The sequence below is a fragment of the Lagopus muta genome, chromosome 5 (assembly GCF_023343835.1).
Source record: "Lagopus muta isolate bLagMut1 chromosome 5, bLagMut1 primary, whole genome shotgun sequence".
Lineage (NCBI taxonomy): Eukaryota > Metazoa > Chordata > Aves > Galliformes > Phasianidae > Lagopus > Lagopus muta.
In genome coordinates this window covers 11,401,453-11,423,134 of record NC_064437.1, presented here as the reverse complement: position 1 = coordinate 11,423,134, position 21,682 = coordinate 11,401,453, and the positions used below count along the sequence as shown (strand labels likewise).

Here is a 21,682-nt window from a genome sequence, read left to right as displayed (position 1 = left end):
GAAGACTTGGAAAGGGTAATTTGGATATATTGCTCAGTGCAGAGTGGTGCTTTTCAGGGTGATATGGTATCTGGCATTCTGTATCAGTTTTCCATGTATAAGAACAAGTTTTAAAAGGGAGGATCATCTGTCCTCTTAGCACAGGAGTGACTGCAGGAAGGCAATCACCGTTGTATGATCTAGTGTTTCTGAAATGTGACTTGCATCCAGTTGCTTGATAATGGAGCAAGGGCTGTTTTTCTCTCTTGCTTGTTTTTTGCTGTTTTGTTGTTTTATTGTTGTTGCTTGCATTTATATTGCCCTGCCACTAGGCATGAGCAAAAAGAGCAAGAGAATAGAAATGATGAAAGATGAAAAGCTGAGACTTCTCCCCTCCACTGTCTTAGCTGCACATCTCTACAGCCATAGTCAGGTTCTCTGTGTTCTCAGTTGCAAAATACCAGTGATAGGAAAGCAGCTGCTTTATTCTCCTGTCTTCCCCTCCCTAGCTATTTTAGAAGAGTAAAGCTGATACAGTGGTGTTTTTGAGACAGTTTGACATAGTGGCCATAACTACTTGCTGGCCTTCTCCTCTGAACTACATTGCAGAGGACTTGAACATCACTCAGGCGCTGCATCACAGCAGGCTCAGTGTAAAGCCTCTGCTCTATGCAGAGGCTTTAGCAGAGCTGGAGGCACTATATGGCCTTGGATCAGGTGGGGAGATAGCTGGAAAAGATGCTGAGGAGATTTTGGGGTCCTGATTTTGTTGTCTGGCATTTAAAGTGCTCCTTGATGTGCCCCATGCTTCTGTAAGGTCTGACCCTAAATATTGATCTGGAAAGTAGTAGATTTATTTTGGCACTGTGAGCTCCATTTCCCAAGATGTGCAGGAACATAGATCTTCAGAGCCAGAAGGGATTAAAAACTTCACCTCTTGTGTAACAAAAAACTAAGAGCCTTATCCAGAAATGTCTGCCTCGAGCTCCTAGCTGGTGTTGAAATATAGCAGGTCTCTTAAAATTCCAGGATCTCAAGAATTCTTGCCCATTCAACCCCTTTTCCTTTCTCAAGTCTGCTGCAGCTCTCAAATAAAAAGCTCCCAAAAATATATATGTAAATGTGGGGCATTTTACAACATGCTTGTGAAGCAGGCAAATGGGTTAGGCCTTTGAGGAAGCATGAATAGGTTAGAATTATAATTCATTGTAATGTCATGGCAAGCTACAATTTCAAAGGCATAAGTCCTCCATTTTGTAGCCAATAAAAAATTTAAAGGGACCAAAACCCAATTTGCTTTATAATCAATAAAATGTACAACTTCTTTATCTTATTAGAAGAGGTTGTCGGTTGCAGTCAACCATTGTCAACAGACCGTTTGATCTATCGGTGAAACAAATCATTATGAGGAACACAGCTCTGCTGCTGTGGTTTTGCGGTGTTTTTAATGAGGACTGGAAATACTTCTATTCCATTACAGGACTCAAAAGTGAATTTGTGGAGTCACACCCAGGCTCATGGTACAAGATTGAGTTTTAAAGTAATTAACTACACTACCCCAAGTACCTCAGTAGATTAAGGACTCATTCAGAATAGAGCTGCTCACTGTTTCTGTGCATGCATTTAAGATAGGCTGTTGTTATGTGCTGGTCTGTTTCAGCCTAACCTTGGAACTGCACAGGATTAGGGAGCATATGCGGCTGCTCCCGAAAGGGCTAGCCAAGGGGAACCAAGACTTGGATACTGCTATGAAGAGAGACAGAAAGGAGGAGAATACGTAGGCAGTGTGTGAGGGGGTGAGTGGCTGCTTGGCAAGTGCTCCCCACTGTGACTGTAGCAGTCCCTTCAGTCAGTGGCACTGGACCCACACGTATGCCTTTTGTGCCTTTATGTTCTTTAAACTGTTGGGCCATATAGTAGTGTGCTGAAGGTGACTTAGGACAGGCTGAAGCTACAGATTTGGCTTCTTTGAGTGCATTTCCTATTAGGAGCCCCCCAGCCCCAGGGCAGTCCCCCTGCAGTACCATGACCCACAGAGTCAAAGCGGGGCTTGGCTTACTTCCAACCCAAGGGGAAATGTGGGTCTCACAGAGGTGGGGTGCCCTGGGGTTCAAACCGATTTGAGCTTGAGATGGGAAAATCAGGATAAAAGCTTCTGTGAAAGATATTGTCTGAATTCAAAGGTGATGCTAATGGCAGGCATACCCTTAGGTCATATAACTCCTGAAATAAACTACAAAGTAGCCCAGTAAGTCAAGGAGAACAGATTTGCAGCTCCTCCTCCACCACAGACGGTGTTTTTGGCACTTAGCTCATAAGAAAAAAATCTCATCCACTTGGCAAAATACAGGGGGCTGGGAAAAACAGCACCTCCCTTGAGACCTCACTTCCTGGTGGGGGGCTGCTTTGCAGAGCAGGTAGCAGTGCCTTAGGAGAGCACTGTGGGGAGGGGGCTGCAGCAGCCAGCCCTGCCCTGGCTCCCCGGAGCACTGACTTTGGTATCCCCTCTGCAGCCTTTGGAGCTGCTTCAGAAGCTGCTTGAAGCTGGATGGGGCCCAGAATTGTCAACAATCTGAGTAGCCTCCTGTTGTCCTGCTGTGAACTGATTATCACATCTAACAAAATAATTTGCTGGAACAAATAACACTTCAGGCTCTGTTGTTTCAGGTGAAACTTCGTCCTAGTAAGTATAAATTTATAATACCAGCCACAGCATTATGAGTTTCCCAACAGTCAAGCTTAATTCAAATGCATATTTCAGACCCTTACGGGGACACTCTCATCTTCGTACGTTGGGATTTGGAGATTTACACACATAATTCCCTTTAACACTAATAGGAGTTACAGTATGCACGTATATTCCCTTCTTGATGCAGAGAGTCCCCCGTGAGGATAATAAAGACGTTTTAAATTCTGGTTCCATGACGTTTTGCTATGATGTTACATATGCTCAGACACCAGCCCCTGTTCTTTCCACGAGGGATGTCCCTCGCAGCCCTCACAGTCACTGCTGTGTGCCCACCTTGGCTGAGACATGAGTTAGGGGTGGACGGTGTGAAAGCGCTTACGACGCATGCTGATGATGATTTAAGCATGAGAAGCACCCGTTTGCCTCTATCCCAGAGATGAAAAAGGTGTTTGCAAGCAAATGTTCCATCCTTTGGCTGCTAGCTCTGTGCCCCGCAGCCTGCCGGGGCCAGCGGCAGAGCCTGAGTGCCACCTGCTGGGGACAGGGCTCTGAAGGAGGGCGGCAGCTGGGCGCAGCTGGACGGCGGGTCCGGCTCGAGAACCCGAGCCTGAGGGGCATGTGGAGGTGGAGAGAGCAGCGTGAGGTTCGGGGTGGTATAAATAAATGTGGTGGTGATGTGGTGTGAGGGGAACATGACTCTTGGTGGGAAAAGGAAATGCATGTTTTCCTTCCCTCTCAGTCTGCACGGACTTCATTTAAATACTGGGGGGGGGGGGGGGGGGGGGAGGGGAGGGGGAGAAGTGAGCTTAAAGTTTCTTTGGATGGTTAGCTGAAAAAGGGAAATAAAAATGAGAACTGACTGTGTTTTGTTCCCTGACGTTTATTTTGCAGCCATTAAGTGTACTGCCTGAAAACTTCGGTAAAGTACTCACTTAAATGGGATTTAACCTGATGTTCAAATGAGCTGCCCAATCAAGGCCTGCAGGGTACCAGAATATCCTCTCTGGAAGTGTACTCATTATACTCTGTTGCATTTGCGATGTTTTGCAAATGCCTGCTTGTCTAACAAAATATACTTACATAAAATGCATTTGTAACATAACAGCACTGGGGAAAAAAATGCCATAAATATTGTACCTTGTCTAATCAAAACTTAGTCATTGCATTTGGTTCTCTTTTTAGCGAATGTGAAGTTGACCGTGCTGAAGTTAACGGCTTGATACATGCACAAACCATGTGACAGAAAAGTCAGATTATATAGCATTTGAATAGTTGGTTTCGAGAGGGATTTGAGTGATTGCTTGTTTGGTTGTTTTGTTGTTGGTTTTTTGTGGTGTTTTTTTTTTTTTTTTTTTTTTTTTTTAATGCTGGTAGCTTTGGTGATAGGTGATGTACTGGTAGCTGTGGTAGCTCCTCTGACCACCCCACTGTGACACAGTGCTCAGTGTAGGAGAGCTGAGGGCAGTCTCAGAGAGCCCTGTGTTGTTCATGAAGCTGAGTTGCTGAGATACCTCTTGTGTATCTCTGCCTGCTGAACTGGTTCTAGCCATGCTTCTTCTGCAACTTCAGAACTGCAGTTCCATTGTATGTATGAATTACCAGCAAGAGTAATCATGGTGAATATGAAAGCTGGGACCCCAACCCTTTTCTCCATAGCTGTGTTTTAGACTAAACTGGACTGTGAAGCCACAGCCATTTTGCCATTTTCAGCACCTTTGAAGATCTATCTTCAAACAGTTACCAAGTGGTACATGGAAGAGGTGTGTTCTTACATATGCTCACACGTCAGAGGTTCATCCCCTCTTCATGCACTGAGCTTCTCTGCTTCATGTAATCTAACAATTTGGCCTTCTATGTATTTTTGTATCCACAAAAAATCCGTGTTAATAAATCTCTTCTATATGCTGTGAAGTGCTGGATTATCTCCCAGCTCATTGCAGTTATGTGTATTTTAGATCACAGGGTTGATGGCTTATACTTGGAGGCTCTGCAGAAAGTGTTGCATGCTATGCTAGTGACACAGCTTTGGCTATAAGCCCTGATCCAAAGCCAGTTGCAATCAAACAGTCAAAGGGCATGTCTACACAGCATAAAGAAAGTGCAATTGTAATTTGTCCTAGAATTACTCTTAGTAGTTTAAACCAGCCAGCATTAAAAATAACAGAAACAAATGTATAATAAGGCGCTACCAGAATCCAGGGATCTCTAATGTGGATTGCTGGTGCCTCCTGAATCCCATCTCCACACACAGGCAAAACCTTCCCAAGTCACATTTGTGGTCAGCATTGGTACTACCTGTGTGCCACGCTACCTCTGTTCCCTCTTGGCAACCCCATTCAGGGGAGCAGCAAGACCTCTGGCCACTACAGTGCTTCCAGGACACCATGGCCACAGCTCCTGCTTCAGTCTCCATGAATGACACAAGGCCATGAGCGCCACAGCTAGTGTCCCAGCTGGCCCTTGTCCCAGGACAGGATAAGGCTGTCTGCATACAAACTTTAAAAAGGCTGACTGTAGGAAACCAACGATTGCAGCATGGTGCCAGATGCAGTGAGAGGGGAGAAAAGTCTAATCTTCAAAGCTGGAGGGAGGGAAAAGCTTGGGAACATGAAAGAAGTTTCAGGAAAAAAAAGAGGAAGGAGGTACTTAAGAATAAAATATGTATTATTCATACTAGGTACATAAATACCTATTATACATGAAAGTATGTATATGTCTGTATACATGTGTGCTTAAAAATGCATTTAGGTATAACTCAATATGATTATACATATACATATACATACACCCATATGCATGAAGATGCACACATTGTGTATTAACATGTTTAGAGAAATGTAGTACACTTAAATACTTTGCATGTTTTTGTAATCTCCCCTCCCTGTTTTTAGGCTCTGGATAATTTTGTCAAAGCATGGGTCTTGCTTCACCAGCACTGTCTCTCTCCTTGCAATCGTGAGAAGCAGAGAAGATAAAGCTGACAAACTGGTCTTCTACTCCAGTGTCCAAACTTTTTGTCCTGGAAGGAAGTTAGTTAATACCATTGCTCTAAGTTACTGTTCAGGCTGTTTTTATGTTCTTATAGCTGTGGCAATGATCTTTTTATATCGTTATGCAAAATCAAGGATATCTTTAAAAAGATACAGAAAATACAATCAATTTCTGTTATACCTGCCTTAGAAATGAAAGAGCTTTGCCATGAATGCTGTCTGTGAATGCTGTTGGGTCACCCTGAAATTTGAGAAAAAAAAAAAAGAGAAAGAAAACAAAGAAGAGGAATAAAAGAAAGGAGAAAGAAGCTTTACATTGCTGACCCTTCTTGAAGGCAGACTTTGAGCAGATCACTTTGACCTGTCTCCTGTCTACCTGTCAAACTGATTATTTGTTCTTTCTCAGCACCTAGAACAATTGCAGGGTAAAGGTTTATTTACTCTTTTGCATCATATTGAAATCATTTACTTTTATAATTGTGGAAAGTAGTAAAAGGAGAGCCAGAGAAATAGATAGGAGCAAAAATGAGGAGAGATGGAAAGACAAAAGACTTTTAAGACAGGGTACCAATCAGTTGTAATGCTTGAGATCATGTAACAAATTCTTATTGAACACCACATAACTTCAAATGATGGAAAGTAAATTATTGTTTGAATCAAATCTCTTTCCCACTAAAATAGTAGCAACCACGAGCAGATATGTTTATCATTTACCCATGCTTCTGTCAGAATCAAAGGCTTGAAGGAGGGAAGTTGTTACTAACAACTCTAGGACATGTATCTATTTAGTAAGTATCTGAACATCTCGTTTAACATGCTGTAATCTCTTCTCTTAGTGCTTTTGTGTGTTCAGTCCTATGTAAACTATTGCAAAGCAAAACATAATACCCTGACTGAAATGTAACGTGAATAAGAGCTCTCTTTCAAAATCTCCTCTCCATTTCCCAGAGCTATTTTCAGGATGCTGTTGTTTTTTTCCCCCCTCCCCCCCTAGTCTTCCATTATTGTTTCTTATCATGTTGCATTGTTTTTGGAAGAAAGATGTTTCCAGAACACTAACCAAGTGTTTAGGAATAATGACTGCTGCCTTACGTTGGCACTACTGTTGTTTTCCACAAAGCCACATGTCCTTTCCATGACAGTAAATAATAGAGAATACTTAAGAATGAGCTTAAGTAAAAAGGCAGCATATATATTTTCTCATTGCTGCCACCATAGGCACTGGATCTTTTTTGATCGAGGTGTGGTAGCTTTGTACAAACCTCAATGTAGGAAACTTTCCAATTGTTTTTTTGTCATTACGGAAACTTTCAATGGCCATCTGCTTTTTGAGAAGGAGCCCCGAAGCTTAATAACGCATTCAGTAAAGTGTCTCTGTTGTTTTGAAACTGCTACTTGCACTTTCATTTGATTTCCTTGTTCTCTTAATACACAGTGGAACACGGTGGAAAACTTTTTCTATCTAATCTTTCCATAATTAAAAAGTAATCAAATTGGATTATCTTTTTTTTTTTAAGAGGCAAAACAGAATTCCCCCATGATACTTAGGGGTATTTTGTTCAGGTAGCTTTTTTGTCACAAGTTCCCAAGTAAATTTGTGTTCAGCTGTGATATATGCTTCTATCTGAACACCTGTCTTTAATTCTCCTTTAACTTCATCAGAATTGCACATTGACCAGGAGTCCTGCATCAAAACGCTAAAGTAATTTATGCCAAATTAATCTCAAAAAATGTTTAGTGCTCAATCTGTTTTGAATTGATTTTCTTTTTGCTTTAGAAATGCCCAGAAGAAGGGAGGATTCTGCATTTCATGCACATGCAATGCTGTTTGTCAGTAGCTCCTTCCTTCAAGCTCCCGATGCTCCAATTTCTGGTTAGGCTCTTCAAAACGAATGACAAAAGTCTGCACAAATATTTCATTTACCTTATTTACAGAGCAGGTATATGAGAACACTAAAGCTCCATGCCCTTATTGATTGGATTTTAGTGAAATCAGAGTAAAAATTCATGTACCAGATGATTTTCAGGCAGCTGCTAGCACAGAACATTTCACTGATGGATGTCACAAAGCAGGAGGTCACGCCGCAGCATATGCACTCACTTGTGCTGTGGAGTGACTTCATTTGTATGCAGCAAGGACGGTGAAGCATGGGGCTGCCTCTGGAGGGAACAGTCAATCCTGCAAACATTTATGACACTGCAGGCTAGTCTGAGGAAGTTTACCTTGCCCTTGTCCATGTAAAATGTTTTGTCAATCAAGGTTATCTGGTCAGAGCTTTCCTGGAGTCTCAGCACTGCCAGTTTATGGAGTAAAGGGGTAGAGGGGCATCAGGGAGACTTTTGCAGTGGAATATTTTTTCAGAAAAGCCACTGAACCTGGACTTGGGATTTCTGACCTCAGTTTCAAGGGATTGCTTTGGACAAATGAGAAACCTTTAGCCTTTCTGTATCTTTGCTACAGCTTTAAAGCAGGATGCAGATCTCTCTTCATCATTGGGAGCAAGGTCATCTCTCTAACGCTGTTTAGTGTACACGGGATCCTGATCTCAGCTGGGATTTATGGACTTTATTTTGTAACAGGATAAATAATGAACAAGCAATCAAAATCTTACTATTTGTCTGAATAGATGACATGAGCATAGGAAAAAACTGAATTAGTGACTCTGCTACAGTGTTGGTAGAGGTGAAATTTGCTTCTCTGTATCCTATTCTTTGTTCCTGCTCTATTTTGTGAAAGGTACAATCATTACTTGTTCTTCTTCCTCAGTTTTTCCTAAGTCCCTCTGAATCAAGATTTTTGTTTTCAAGTTCTTATTTTATTTTTTAAAGTCTCAGAGAATGCCTCAAATCAAAGGTAAAAAACAAGTGTTTTTATTTAACCCCAAGTAATTTTTGTTTCAATTGTGGATAATTTTGATAAATTAAAATAAAATAATGATAATAATAATAATAATAAACCATCAGATTCAGGTGGGCATCAGTGGTGAATCAGAAAAATCAATTATTTCTACAGATCTTTTCTTAGCTCTTTATTCATATAACCTGTACATCTATCATTCCTTTCTCTGCCTCTTTCATTTCTGTTCTGTTCTTGTACCTTCTCCTTTTCTCCCAAGATCATTTTTAAGTAGAGTCATCTCAGGTTTATATTTTCTGCTGTGCTGCTTGTTATCTTACCATCTGCAAACAAATAAGCATCTTTTATATCTCTTCTATCCCGAAGAGGTCAAGTGCTTCAGAACTGAAGCCACAGCAGTTTCTCTTAAATATAGCTTCAGTGACAGGGGAGAGCTACTTATTTAATTCTTCATTTCTTGTTATCCAAAGAAAATAAAGTAACACTTTATTGAGTTTTACTGGGTATTGGTCACCCCCACCATGTTATTTTTAATGAAAGGCATTACGTTTTGTTGTTGTTGTAAACTAGTAAAGGATCTTTGTTTTATTTTTGAGTTTGATGTTGCAAAGTGACATCGTCAGCCATACAGTGTGTCATGATGAGAATGAACTAGAAAAAATATCTGATGAAAAGAGCATAGACAAGGAAGTACAGCAGTCTGAAAAATCATAAATAGGTAGTGTGTATCTATTTGTATGTCTCTTTTTAAGACCTCCAGTAAATCACAGTTTTAATACAAAACCAATACTAATGAGTAGGAAATCAACCCCACATTTTAGAAGTGATCTCTTGTGAGGTGAGATTAGTAACATTTTTCTGCATGTGTAAAGGTGCTCAGCTCCATTAAGTGTTAATTTTGCATGAAGTGCAGTCAGATTCCAGCCCAGGTGCAGGATGTGAGTGCCTGGATGTGGTCTGCAGCTTACAGAGACAGCAAATTTCACTGTGGAAGGTATCCACACCAGTCTAAGGAACATGTACACACATGCATGTGTGGAGACTGAGCAAAAAATAGTCTGGTAAAGTTGGGAAATGCGTCTGAGAATGGGTAACCCTCAAGGAAGGAAGTGGCATGTCAGAGGTGGTTTTTACCTCCCACTCAAAGTCAGCTATCACAATGCACTGGGATTAGTTTATCTCTGCAGCAGCTCTCCCTTGACAGGGTAGGCTGAAGACCATATATAGTTTCCATTTCATACATATCTGTTTTGTAGGCTCACAGCTACACTAAGTCTGAGCATTTGGATATCTGCTTGTGTGCTTATTACTCACTTGGGAACAAAAGCACCAGGTTTGCTCATGGAAAGACAGGAAAGAACTCATTTTCAGGTGTAATCTTAATGTATTCTTAAACTGTTGGCTTGTTTGCCTTTTCCAGTTCAATTTTACTGCAGTTTTGGTTTGTTTTAAATAGTCCAGAGATGTTCCTTAACTAAGATCTTCTTCATCTCCCATAATCTTTCTGAGCTTGACTGGATTTGCCCAATTCTTAACAGTGGCAAGGAGAGGGACAGCAGAGAAGAAAATGCACAGGGACCATTTGACCATTGGCATTTGGTTCCCAACCACATATCTGTATTCTTTGTTGTTTCTAGTAAGGTAACTTTCCAATCATGTAAAGCACAGCATGCCAGGAAACACTGTAACAGATAATTTGTTTCTGTGCAGTTCCCAACTGCCAGAAGTCAAGGGGGCAAACAAGAACATAGTGTAAGCTACAGTTCATATGGCTTCACTGCGCACCACGAACGCTGCTGATTGATGCAGTGCGAGTTTACCCTCCAGGACACAGTGGAGGTTATTGGTGGGACAAGGAATTGGAGATTGTGTTGCAGCTATTGGCTTCATTCATGAATTGTTAATGCATAAGAATAAAAGAATTCACTCAAGGCAATCAATTCCCCTTTAAAAATACAGAAATTCACCCCCAAAAAAGTGAAAGAAGGCTTAAGTGATAAATTGCAGGAATATTGCTTTCACATTTGACATCCATTAGCCCTGTTTTATATTGGGAAAATAGTATCATTAAGCAAAGTAGACAGTGCTTTACAACTGTTAGCTTATGAAAAGATTCAGCTACTACATAAAGATAACTGTTATTAAATAGGAACATTTTGCAAAGCATTTAAAGGATAAGAAGGAAGAAAAGTTGTCTTTGGTAGTACACGTCTTTTTCTACATGCTTTCACCATTTAAAAGAAAGAAAGAAAAAAAAATAAAGTATGTCTCACATCTTCAAGACAGAACAATCGGAGCTATTTGAGTTGAGAGGCACTTAATGGGAAGCTAGATTCCCTTAACAATAAATGCATAAGTCTGTATAAACTGAAGGAAGTTGCTGTCCTCCTCCAAAGGCATTGGAGTAGGGTAATTGCTGTGTGATTAATTCCTATGGTGAAATGGCAATGCCTATTGTTCTACCACTAAGCAGAAGTGGGTTGATCAGCATGCAGTTTGCCAGGGTGAAGGGCCAGGCATAATTGCCTCCTCCATCCTTGCCAGCTTTTCAGGCATAATCTGAAACTGCCTTCACCAGCAATCTCCATGCAATAGTCCTTTTCCTCTATAGATCATAAACACTCACTCAGTCTTAAAATACACTATCTTGTAAGCTATTGAACTAAGAATATGTGACAAAGTTTCAAAATCTCTGCCAAACAATCCTTCCTCCTAATGCTCAGAAACTGCTGTCCTTTCTATCTACATGTCTACTTAGAGGCAGATAAAAACAACTTCTCACTATGCTTTATCCCTCTGTTACGTGTCTTCCCACCACATTACACCCCAAAGGCCCTTAGGGAAGTAAAAGAATAAAGCTGATAGAGAGGGGGCAGTTCTTTCTCTAACCTATGCCCTCTCCATTCTGAACAAAAAGCATCTACATCTACTGAAACCATTAGACACCATCCCATGTGTCAGAGAAGCTGCAAAGCTCAGCAGTGTTGCAGATGCAGGGATTTGTGAAAGAAAAGGATGAGTAAAAGTAGGATGGTGAGGGCTGCACGAAGCATCAAACAGAGGCACTCAGAGCAAGGGTTAGTTTATGTGTGGAGTGCTGGCTAGAAAAAAAGTCTCACAGATCTCTTCCTTGCTGTTTCTTATGCTTTGTATACCCTGCTTCTGAATTGTGGATATTTGACCCCATAATCAGTTTTCCCCTTAACAATTACCCCCATACTTTGTTTATCTCTGAGGTGAAAAAAGCATTTTCTAATCTCCTGAGAACATCCTATTCTAACTCACTTCAGGTTTTTTTCTGGAAATTGCTAAGGATAAGCACTGATCCTTACTGATTCTAAGCAAAAAAGACCTGAAAAGTCCTTTGTTCCTGACTTGTTAATGTGGAGAAGGAAAAGCCTTTCATACAGAATGTGTGATTGACATGAGCCTCTGCCTCTTGTTTGCCTGCACCCTATCTTCTATTTCAACTCCACTGTTCCAACCACCACTTCCCTTGTTCCAAAACTGGTCTTCAGGAGCAGATGTTATTCACCAGAAACCCACTAAAATACCTTCACCATCCTGTTTGGTTCTACCAGCTCCTTCTTCTTCTTGTTTCTCTTACATCTCTGGTTTGTTTCCTTATTTTCCAGCATTCTTTTTTCAGTAAATGAGAGCTGTCTGATCCCAACCTTGCAACATTGCCATATGCAGAAGAAAAACTGTACTCTGTCTCACATCTGAGTTAAGTTCTAATAACCAGAGCAGGTTGGGAAGAGACAGACGTATTTGTTTTTATTATTGACTGATATTTTGAATACAGGGATACTTCAGCCTCTCAGTCTAGATAAATGCTCCTTTGAGGTAGATGCTGAGCCTTCACCTAGTGAGAGATATTTCCCTGCCTTACATTTTTATAGTCCAATAGGCATGACACACTACCCACATTTTGTATTAAGAGTGATTTGCTCCAAGAGCAACATGGAACCATAAATTGAAACCAGTTCTTCTCAGGCTTTATCTATTGCCACAACTACAAAACCAAATTTTCTAACTCCTGCAGGCTATTTAGGATTTGGAACTCAGAAATATTTCACAGTCTCTTTTTCTTAGTACCTATAAATTGAGTCTTGCTGAAGCCAGAAAGTTGTTTCCTTCTGGTGATGTTTTTAACTTTGCTGTGTTTTGTCATGTTTGAATTCAAGTTCCTGCACCACTAAGCATATTTTCAATGTTAGATAAGAAGGAATTGAGCGTATGAAACTTTGTATTCAAGCTTTACAGTTTTTAGGAAAGATGCTCCTTGGATTCTCAGATGTCTGGACTTTAATATTGCTTGTCTAGGTGATCCAGATTGTATCTTTTCATGTTATAATTGTGCTCAATGTCACCAACCTATTCCTCATGTTCATTCTGGTCACTTATCAAGTGAACAAGCACATTTTCCCCAGCCAAGTATTCACACAGCTATGCTGCAAAGTCAAATTCTTACTTATCTAATTTTCTCATACATTGTCTCCTAGTATTATTCAAGCTATCCATAGAACAGTTCTTTCCTGATCAAGGGCGTATATTATATTTGCAGTTGCCATTTGATTGGCAGTAGGGATACTATAAGGTGCTAAACAACCTGAAAAGTAGGTCACATAAATTCAGAGTTTAGATTGCTTAAGAACTGCACAGATTTACATATAGCACATCGAATGAACTTCTTTTGAGCATTCTTTTCCCATGTTGTGATTTTAGAATGATGTGGTGGATGGGAATGTTCTAGCAAAATACCTTTCATACTTTCAATAGGGCTATCCTTCAATGCTCCTTGAAATTTGGGCATGAGTTGGGAAGAGAGGATAGATGGAGGAGTGTGACTTCACGGCCAATGAATATAGAAAAAAACATGGAAACGTATAACAAAAGTGTAAAGAAAAAAAAGTTTCAGATTTATTCCTAATTAAAAACAAGCACAAGACCAAACTAAGACCCAGACTAATACTGCTGATATAGCTCCAAAATATCTGGTTATTTAACTAACGTGCAATAATCTATAGCCTGTGTCACTAAAGCTGCTACTTTAGGAACCATAATGATCTCTTTTGGCCTGTGATCCATTGAAATGATCATTCCACTTTTTAAAGAAGACTCTTAAGCATGTTGAGGTCATTGCACTGGGTTACAATTGCAGATATAAAATGACCAGTAGCAAACCAAACACATCTTTTCCCTTTTCTGAAACTTGCTTCTTATGTTGCAGACACTGCTTCTCTCACTCATTATAGTGAGATCCCTTATTGCCCAGTATTGCACTAACTCTGTCTGGTCTATTGTATTGTGATAACACTCCTTTGTCCATTGTATTAGGTTAGCACCTCCTTGGCTATAATAAGTATGAAAAAAAATTCAAGGTTTAACTTGTCAAATGGAACTTTTCAGTGACTTATTAAAAGAACCCCTGCGGTATTACAAAATGCAGGTTTTCTGTCATCTAACTAAAAGATCCCTTTAGAAACCTTCATTTTTTATGTGTGTAAAGACAATTTCTTCTACTGAAACACTTTGATTCTTCTCTGAATGAAATCAAGTGTTTTAAAACTTTTTGAGGTGCCCCAAAGGCTCACTTCTATACTATGTAATGTGAAAGACTGTGAACCTCTCACATAATCGTCACATAGACACTTTTCAGTGTGCTCCTGGAAGCAATCGTTCATTACATACTGCAGGCTTTCATAAGGGGAAAAAAAAAAGAACAAAATTGGAGAAAACTAGAAACTGTGTCTTTCTTGATCATGAGCATCTGGGGTAAGCAAAAATGGACAGAAAGCAGTTGTCACAGACTGTTAATGAGGTTAGAATTAGCAGCTGCTGGAGAGTTCTTAATGAAATACAGAATAAAACAGAAATGTGGAGATATCTTCCTTGTTAATATCCTTCAAGCAGACACACCTTGTGTTGTCTCTAGTTCTTCAGAACTAAAGAGCAGCATATATAGTCAAAGGTGTACTTCAAGCACAGACATCAGCATCCGTTCCTCTCTCCCCCTCCTCTGCTTGGATTTCCTTCCACCCATCACAATATATGAATTATGAATATATGCCAGAAAAGCTGCTGCAAGAGAATCAGGTGCTTGGACTTTGTCTTACATATTTGCTATTTTTTCTTCTCTCTTGAGCCCTTTTTTTGTACTGCTTAGATGAAATAGGCTTTTCCTTTTCAGATTTCCTGAGGGACAACACAGCATATTTCTAGGGACCAACATTTATATTTTGCTATAGAGCAGCTAATATACATGGTAATTGGTAGAGCATACACACAGAGATAGGGAACATTTTATACAAATTGTTCTCCCAATTTTTTTTCTTATGGCAAGCAATACCTGCCATAAACACAAGAACAGCTCTGTGAGACATTTGGGAAAAGAGTACCTCACACACCTTTGTGTAAGTGCACAAAGCAGGGGAAGGAAGGGACAAGGGCAAAGTGTAAGTTTGTGGCAGGGGTATTGTCACAAACCACAAGAGAAGACAGCAGCACCTGAAGGATGGCTTAGATGGACTCCCTTTCCACTCTCCTGAGATAAGGAGTACTCTACAGTTCTATTCAGTCTTCTTCATAGTTAGTATAGTCCAAGTCCATGCGAAGCAATGTAAATTACTGAGAGGTTTAGAGAACTACAGCATAGGCTACTGTAGAGATCAAGGAACCATCTGAGGGCCACTGTTATGTGATGGGCTCCTTATTCAGCTTTGACTTTGGGAAACACTTACTGTGTCTGTAATGCCACAAAGCAAGAGAGAGGCTGAAAATGGTGAGAAAGAATAACTTTTCCAGATAAGAAAGAAAAGCCAACTGAGAAAAGCAGAATATATGAAATTCAGGGGTCTTCCAGAAGTGCAAGATTAAGAAAAAGAAAACACCTGAAGCTCTCTTATATTGTTCTGAAGGATCCAGGAAGGGATCAAAGGGAAAAAAATTTATTCTTGGTTCCTGTTTTTTCTGCATTTTACACTTGTTCCTGGCTTCAGATAAGAGACTGGAGTAGACACCTTTTCCACCCTTCTCATCTGAAGAATTTTAAATGGGCTTCAGAACAGAAAGGTAGAATTTTCTATATATAGCAATCTTTTTTACTGTGTAGCTTCAAATTATTCTCAGTTGTTTCTAGAGTCATTTTTGGTGTGCATTTATTTAAACTCTCTTAAATCTCTCTATTTTCTTTTGTTTACAAGGACAAATCCAAATCATTTTTTCTAAAGACCAAGAGCAAAAAATAAACTACTTAACACTGAGATAATAAAACAGACAAAATACCACATGTTTCAATTGAAATACTTTTTCTCCCCATATTTTATTTCAAACTGCCTACTGAGGAGGCCAAAGAATCTCTCCATAAAACTAGTAGGTTTCCAACTAAACATAATTAGTGTGACAAAAACACCTGTTTTGGATCAAAGATCTTGAAAGTCTCCAGAGCAAAATGAGTGACAATTAATGCAAAGTACTAGGGCAAGAAATTGAACAACTCCTTCTCTGGGAAGACCAGAATCTCTTCCCTCCCTCCAGATAAATTTGAAGCTGTTGTCAGCTTCTGGTGAGTTTCCTACTTTTCAGTGATGTGCACACCTGTTATCTTTCAGAGTATGGAAATCCTTGGAAAAATCTGCCTGCTTCCCTGATTCTGCCCTTTCATGCAGTTACTGAAGTTTTCCCTAAGCCTTCTGCCACCATTCCATTGCAGGCGCCTCAGTGACACTTCTACTCTTTCTGCTCCAATTAGTTATTGGTGGCAACCTTCAGCACCCTATTTCTCTCAACTAGAGGTCCATGAGCTTAATCCAGGTCCATTTTGAAAATCTGTCCCTGGAGTTCACCCTTCCTCTGAGGAAGAGTCAATTTATTGATTAATTGACAACAAACTCCCATTTGCTGTACCTTCAGGGTGAAAAGATACATTATTTCAAGCCCGTATCTGAACTGCTGCTTGAAGACAGAGCAATGTCTCTAGAAATACCTTTAATGCTCTTTTTATATACTTTGGTCCCTGTGCTTCAGTAATTACCTTCTTCGATGTTCAGATAGGCCTATGTACCTGTGGTTCCACATATACTGTAGACAGTTTTATAATTTCAGAGCCTATTAACCACTAACTTGCGAGTTTATGGTAGTTTTATTTCGTGAATGCTTTGTGAGGCTTGAGCTGATAGCCTATTTGCTTGTTTTCCCTTTTTTCTTGTTTCCCAGGTGACCGGCCTGACTTTTCAACTGTACTCTGAGATCAGTTTCTTTTCCATGGTTCATTAAAACAGAGCATTTGTTTCTCTCTCTTCAGACATTGCCTAAGTCGTGGTACATGTACTGCTGTTGCTGCCTTTTATCTTTTCCTATATGTTTCCCAATGTGTTGGGTAAGTGGAAATTTACGGATGGAGCTGCTGATGTGCTTTCATGTAGAGCATATTTTCTTTTACAGCTGTATGTCTCATATTTTAATTTCCCTTTGTTGTTACCAGCAGTTACTTTTATGCCTGGAAGCCAAACTCTTCCCACGCTCCTCCATAGCCTCTCCTGGCAACATTCCTTTGTAGATTGGTTGGTGAGGAGAGCTGAAAGGTTATAGGGATGCTACCTTCCAGAAACACTCTGAATTATTTAGTACCAACACTTCTACCTAAAATGGTAGTTTCTTTAGACTCCAAGTTCAACAACAGCACTACTATAATCCATTAGAACAATGACTTGAAATGCTGCTACTACAGAAAAACCAAGAGCTTTCTCTAGAACCTAAACATGGCCAGATTTTTAAAAATCTTTGATGCTTATAGGTGATAGTCTCACTGACAAAAGGATTTGAGCTTTGTATGTGCAGTCTGTTTAAGGCTTTTTTTTGTGTTAATAGTCAGTTCTGTTTTAATTATATGTGAGATGGCAATCACAGGAAACTGCATCGGAGAGTAGTTATTAATGTTGGAGTAAACTGAGCTAATTCCATGTAATGTGACTGAGCTGCTTAAGTTTATCACAGAAGAAACTCGGCCTGTGAATGAACGAATCACAAATGAATTGCTAGATGATAAAGAAAAGCTAACCATAACTGCAGAAAACATCCATGGAATATCTCTATATGACTTTATTCCCTTGCCTTTTCTGAAGAATTAAAAAATTATTAGATTTTAAGCCAACATTGTTGAGTGATCAGTGCAAGAATTTCTTGAGAATTAAATGATACACCAAGAAAAGTAATAATCTTCCTAGTGTTCTCTTTAATTAGTAAGATTATCAAAAGGAAGTGAATTTGAGTATTACTGTAAACACATACACAAATATTTATTGAACATTTAAGAAACTGAATGGTTTCTGACGTAAAATCTTAAAAGAACTTACAAAAACAGTCTGAGACGAACCTATGATAATGCAGATTTTTCAAACTTTACTCCAGTTGAGAACAATTTTATTCCTTGAACATTTGCACTTAAGTTACAGACGTTGCTCTAAGAGTAAATTTGTTTCAGTGTGTAGTAGCTCCAGCTAAATTCAGTGAGAATCTTCATTGTGGAGTGGAAAGTGCAGCCAGCCAGTCAGAATCTGTAACTGTTGCCTGTATTCAGACTAAAAAGCTTTGAAAACAGAGTTTGAGCACCTATATACTCATTAAAGCTGAACATACCTTGCTGGAAAACAGCATTTGTAGCATTCTGGCCACGTTAAATGCCTGTTGCAGCAAAAGGTGGTCTTTATCACAATAAATTGTATTTGTGCCCAGTCATATTTGTAAGAAATTTTCTGCAGGAATGGTAAAAATGCAATTGCTTAAGAGCATAAGGCACCAGCCAGCTAAAAATGGCAGACTCAAATCAGTGACAGGATCCCACATCTCCTGGATGTAGGAACTTTTTCAGTTTTCATTGTTTATATTGGAATGAAGAATTGAATTCTTCAGTCTTGTCCAAGGTGTGTCTAAGTATTGGTTCGTCCTCTTGATATAGGCTGGTTTGTTTAGCAATAGGGATGTTTATAGGAAATAGGTAAACAGTACTTTTGAGGGTCCATACTTGCTTGATAAGGAGATCAGAACATCAGTGTTCCACTTAGTGTTTTAACAGCCTTCTACAGAAAACAGAATTATGATTAATATATGCTATACAGGGAATAATAATATAGCAACTTTTCTTTCAGAGTAATAAACCATATGGTGCTCATTTTATTACTGAGTTAACTTTCTCATTAACTTAAATTCAAAACTATATTGTTATTGTTTGTATATTTAGACCCTTTGTAAGGATAGACTCTGTAATCTTCGGGAGTCAGTCACCAATCAAATACTGGTAGGTGATTTTGCTCTGTGTTTTTCAGGTTTTTTTTCAATGTGAGACCAAAGCCAATGCCTGTTATTTGAACTGGCAAAGTATTATCTGCTCCTTCCTTGGGAACAATACACTGCTTATCTTATCTGACCCATGACCTAATGTCACAGTGACCCTGTGCTTTGAACCTATGGTATCACATTCCTATATTCTGTACGGAGACTAAGTTCTTATTGAGTTTCCTCCTGACATCATAAACTTACCTGACACTCTTAACACTAGAAAGTGATGATCCAGATCCATCATATTCTTGTAGCGGCCCTGTGGTATGTGGGAATATGTCACTAATGTGCAGGTCTGAAAAACAGAAAAATAGTCATCATTACACCTAAGAACATTTCCCCTTTACTTTTTTTCCTAAATAATTATGTACATATGGGATAGAATCACAAAGTAAGTAATAATTTTCAGAATTCACTATGTACTGGTACAGCTCTTGAAAATAATAAACCCACTTCCTTTCTTGTAGCAGCCCTAATATAATTGGCTTGGTTTAAAGAAACAGAATGGCTTGATATTTTCTTCTTCCTAAGACTCAGGTCATATGCTTCGGAGAACAGAAGAGGTTCCTCATAAAAGATTGCAGAGGATAACGGGCCTTTTTCTGAAGTGACAATCTGTGTATGGCTCACAGAACTTCCTGCAAAAGAGTTGCTGCAAGTCACTGCTAGGCCAGGTTAAGCTCCATCTTCCTGCAATCCACCCTAACGAACACAGGATAGTCTGGGTCTCCCTTACCTAGTAGTGACCTTTTATATAGACAGTACATTGAAGTAAAGATTCCAGAGGTACTTTTTCCCTCTGGAAAAGGTATTTGTCATGGTTGCTCTAACCAAGCACACAATTGCAATCAGTACCTCAGCCTATAGGAGAACACTCATTGCAGTGCACAGAGATCTCTGGTGTTCAGTTTATGCAGTCACCATTTCATGCCTCAAACGACTGAGGTGGAGACATGATGAGGCTAAATTTCAGGGCTACCTGATTTCTCATTTGTACCAATGCCATGGAAGGTAATCATTGTGTGACCGTGAAATCTAAATTAGGGTTAAGATAAACTTGGAGAAGTTATCTTCTACTGCAATAGAATTACATAGCAAACATCAGTCCTCAGATATGCTGTGACTCAAATCTCAGATGACAAGTGGTCTGACATTTAATGCTACTGAATGACTTAGGAAATGGTATATACAGAAAGGGAGGGAAAGAATCCTGTAGCCACTTTATCAGTATGCAGTTTTTAAGCCAATGATGATAGCAATGACAGTGGACTGTTAGGCTTCAGAATCTGTTTTCTGTGTTTGAATGAAAATAAAACCTTTTGAACACCTTAGTTAAACTATGTTGTATCAAAACAGTTTGTTTTCAGGTTGAGAACACCATAGTTTGATTCCACGCTTCCTCTTTTTCTCACTTTCGTTCTTTGTTGTGTAAATGACAGGTAAATCCAGGCTAGACATGAAGAACCATCCCTGAGTTGTGCATTTCAATGAACTGACAAGTTCATTGAAATGCACAAAAGCATAGCTTGGGTCTAACAGCATATATTAATGAAAAAATTATACATAAAAAATAATTTACAGATTTTTTATAGATCTAGATCCACTGCATCTTTAAAACTCCAACAACAAGACAAAATACAAATAGCATTTCTGCTTCTCATTTTGCAAACATCATCTCTGATTCCCAAAGTTATCACTCCACTGGTGGTGTGCCAGCATCAAACTGGGATAACAGCAGGGAACTAGGCCTGTTGGTTTCTTTCTAGTAAAAGTCATGGAAGTTAAAAAAAAAACAAAAAACAACTCACACAAAAAACCACCAACAAAAAAAAATAAAGCACCTTTTAAAGCAAGGTAGTGTAATAAAATCCCTTTGTGAATGTACTTGAATCAGCATATGGCAATTTAGCCCAGCCCAGAACACATTCTTATTCATTAGACACTGTCCAAAGTCTCCAGAGAGAATATCAAGCATTATCTTGGAGGCTATGCGACAGTAGCAAATCCTGAATATTATGAAAAAGTAAAATAAAATCAAGGAATGAATGTTAAATTTGAAAGAGGTGGGATTTTTTTTTCATATTTTATGTAAGATTTCTTCATGTATAGAAATGAGAGAAACTGAGAAGTAAAAATCACTTAGCTTAGCAACTGATTATGTCTATTTTAACCTGCTATGGTTGCTTGGGAGCTGTTTTGCTAATCCCTGCTTTGTCAGTAGGTTATATATTAGCAGGATGGAAATGGCATGTCTGCACCATAATTCAGCTACATGAATACAGAACAAGGAGAGAGCAGAGCTATCGGCAGCAGTACAACAGCAGATAATAAGACTCTGTTATCCAAGCAGAATGTGTTATGTAAAGACAATTGCAGTGTAGAAGCAATAGCTCTAATCAGGTTAATTAGGCTGTATTCATGTTTCATTTCTGGTGCAAGTGCCCTGTAAATTCAAAGCAGCCTACCTCATCTTATTGCAGCCCTCATACAGACATCATGCTCTGTCTAATGCTCAGTGTTGTATACACTCTTCTTTAAAAAAAAAATAAAAATAAAAATCACAAGTTATTTCCCTTCACTTTTGGAGAATTTATTTTCTTCATTGCTTATAGCTAAAAAATAAAATGCAGGTTTTGTATAAAGCATGTGACCATATTGAAGTTTCTTCCTCTTTAGCTAAATTAGACACAGAATTTGCTTGTGGGAGGCCAGCTTAATGGCATTTTATTTATTTATTTATTTATTTATTATTTCGTTTCTCACTATCACAATATGTGGAACGTGTAATAAAACATATTGGCTTTAAAAAGTGTGGCTCTCACCTTTCCT

The 21,682-nt window shown here is 39.2% G+C and overlaps 1 protein-coding gene across 3 annotated transcripts in view; it reads left to right on the top strand.

Moving 5' to 3' along the window:
* Positions 1-21,682, top strand: part of LOC125693356 (vitellogenin-1) — a 71,822-nt gene that overhangs the window by 6,251 nt on the left and 43,889 nt on the right. Inside the window, exon 2 of one of the 3 annotated variants that reach the window (XM_048945152.1) lies at positions 16,821-16,895. The exons of the other annotated variants lie outside the window; for them this stretch is intronic. The gene's annotated coding sequence lies outside the window, so the exon portion shown is untranslated. The remainder of the gene's footprint in view (positions 1-16,820; positions 16,896-21,682) is intronic. 3 annotated transcript variants of the gene reach the window in all.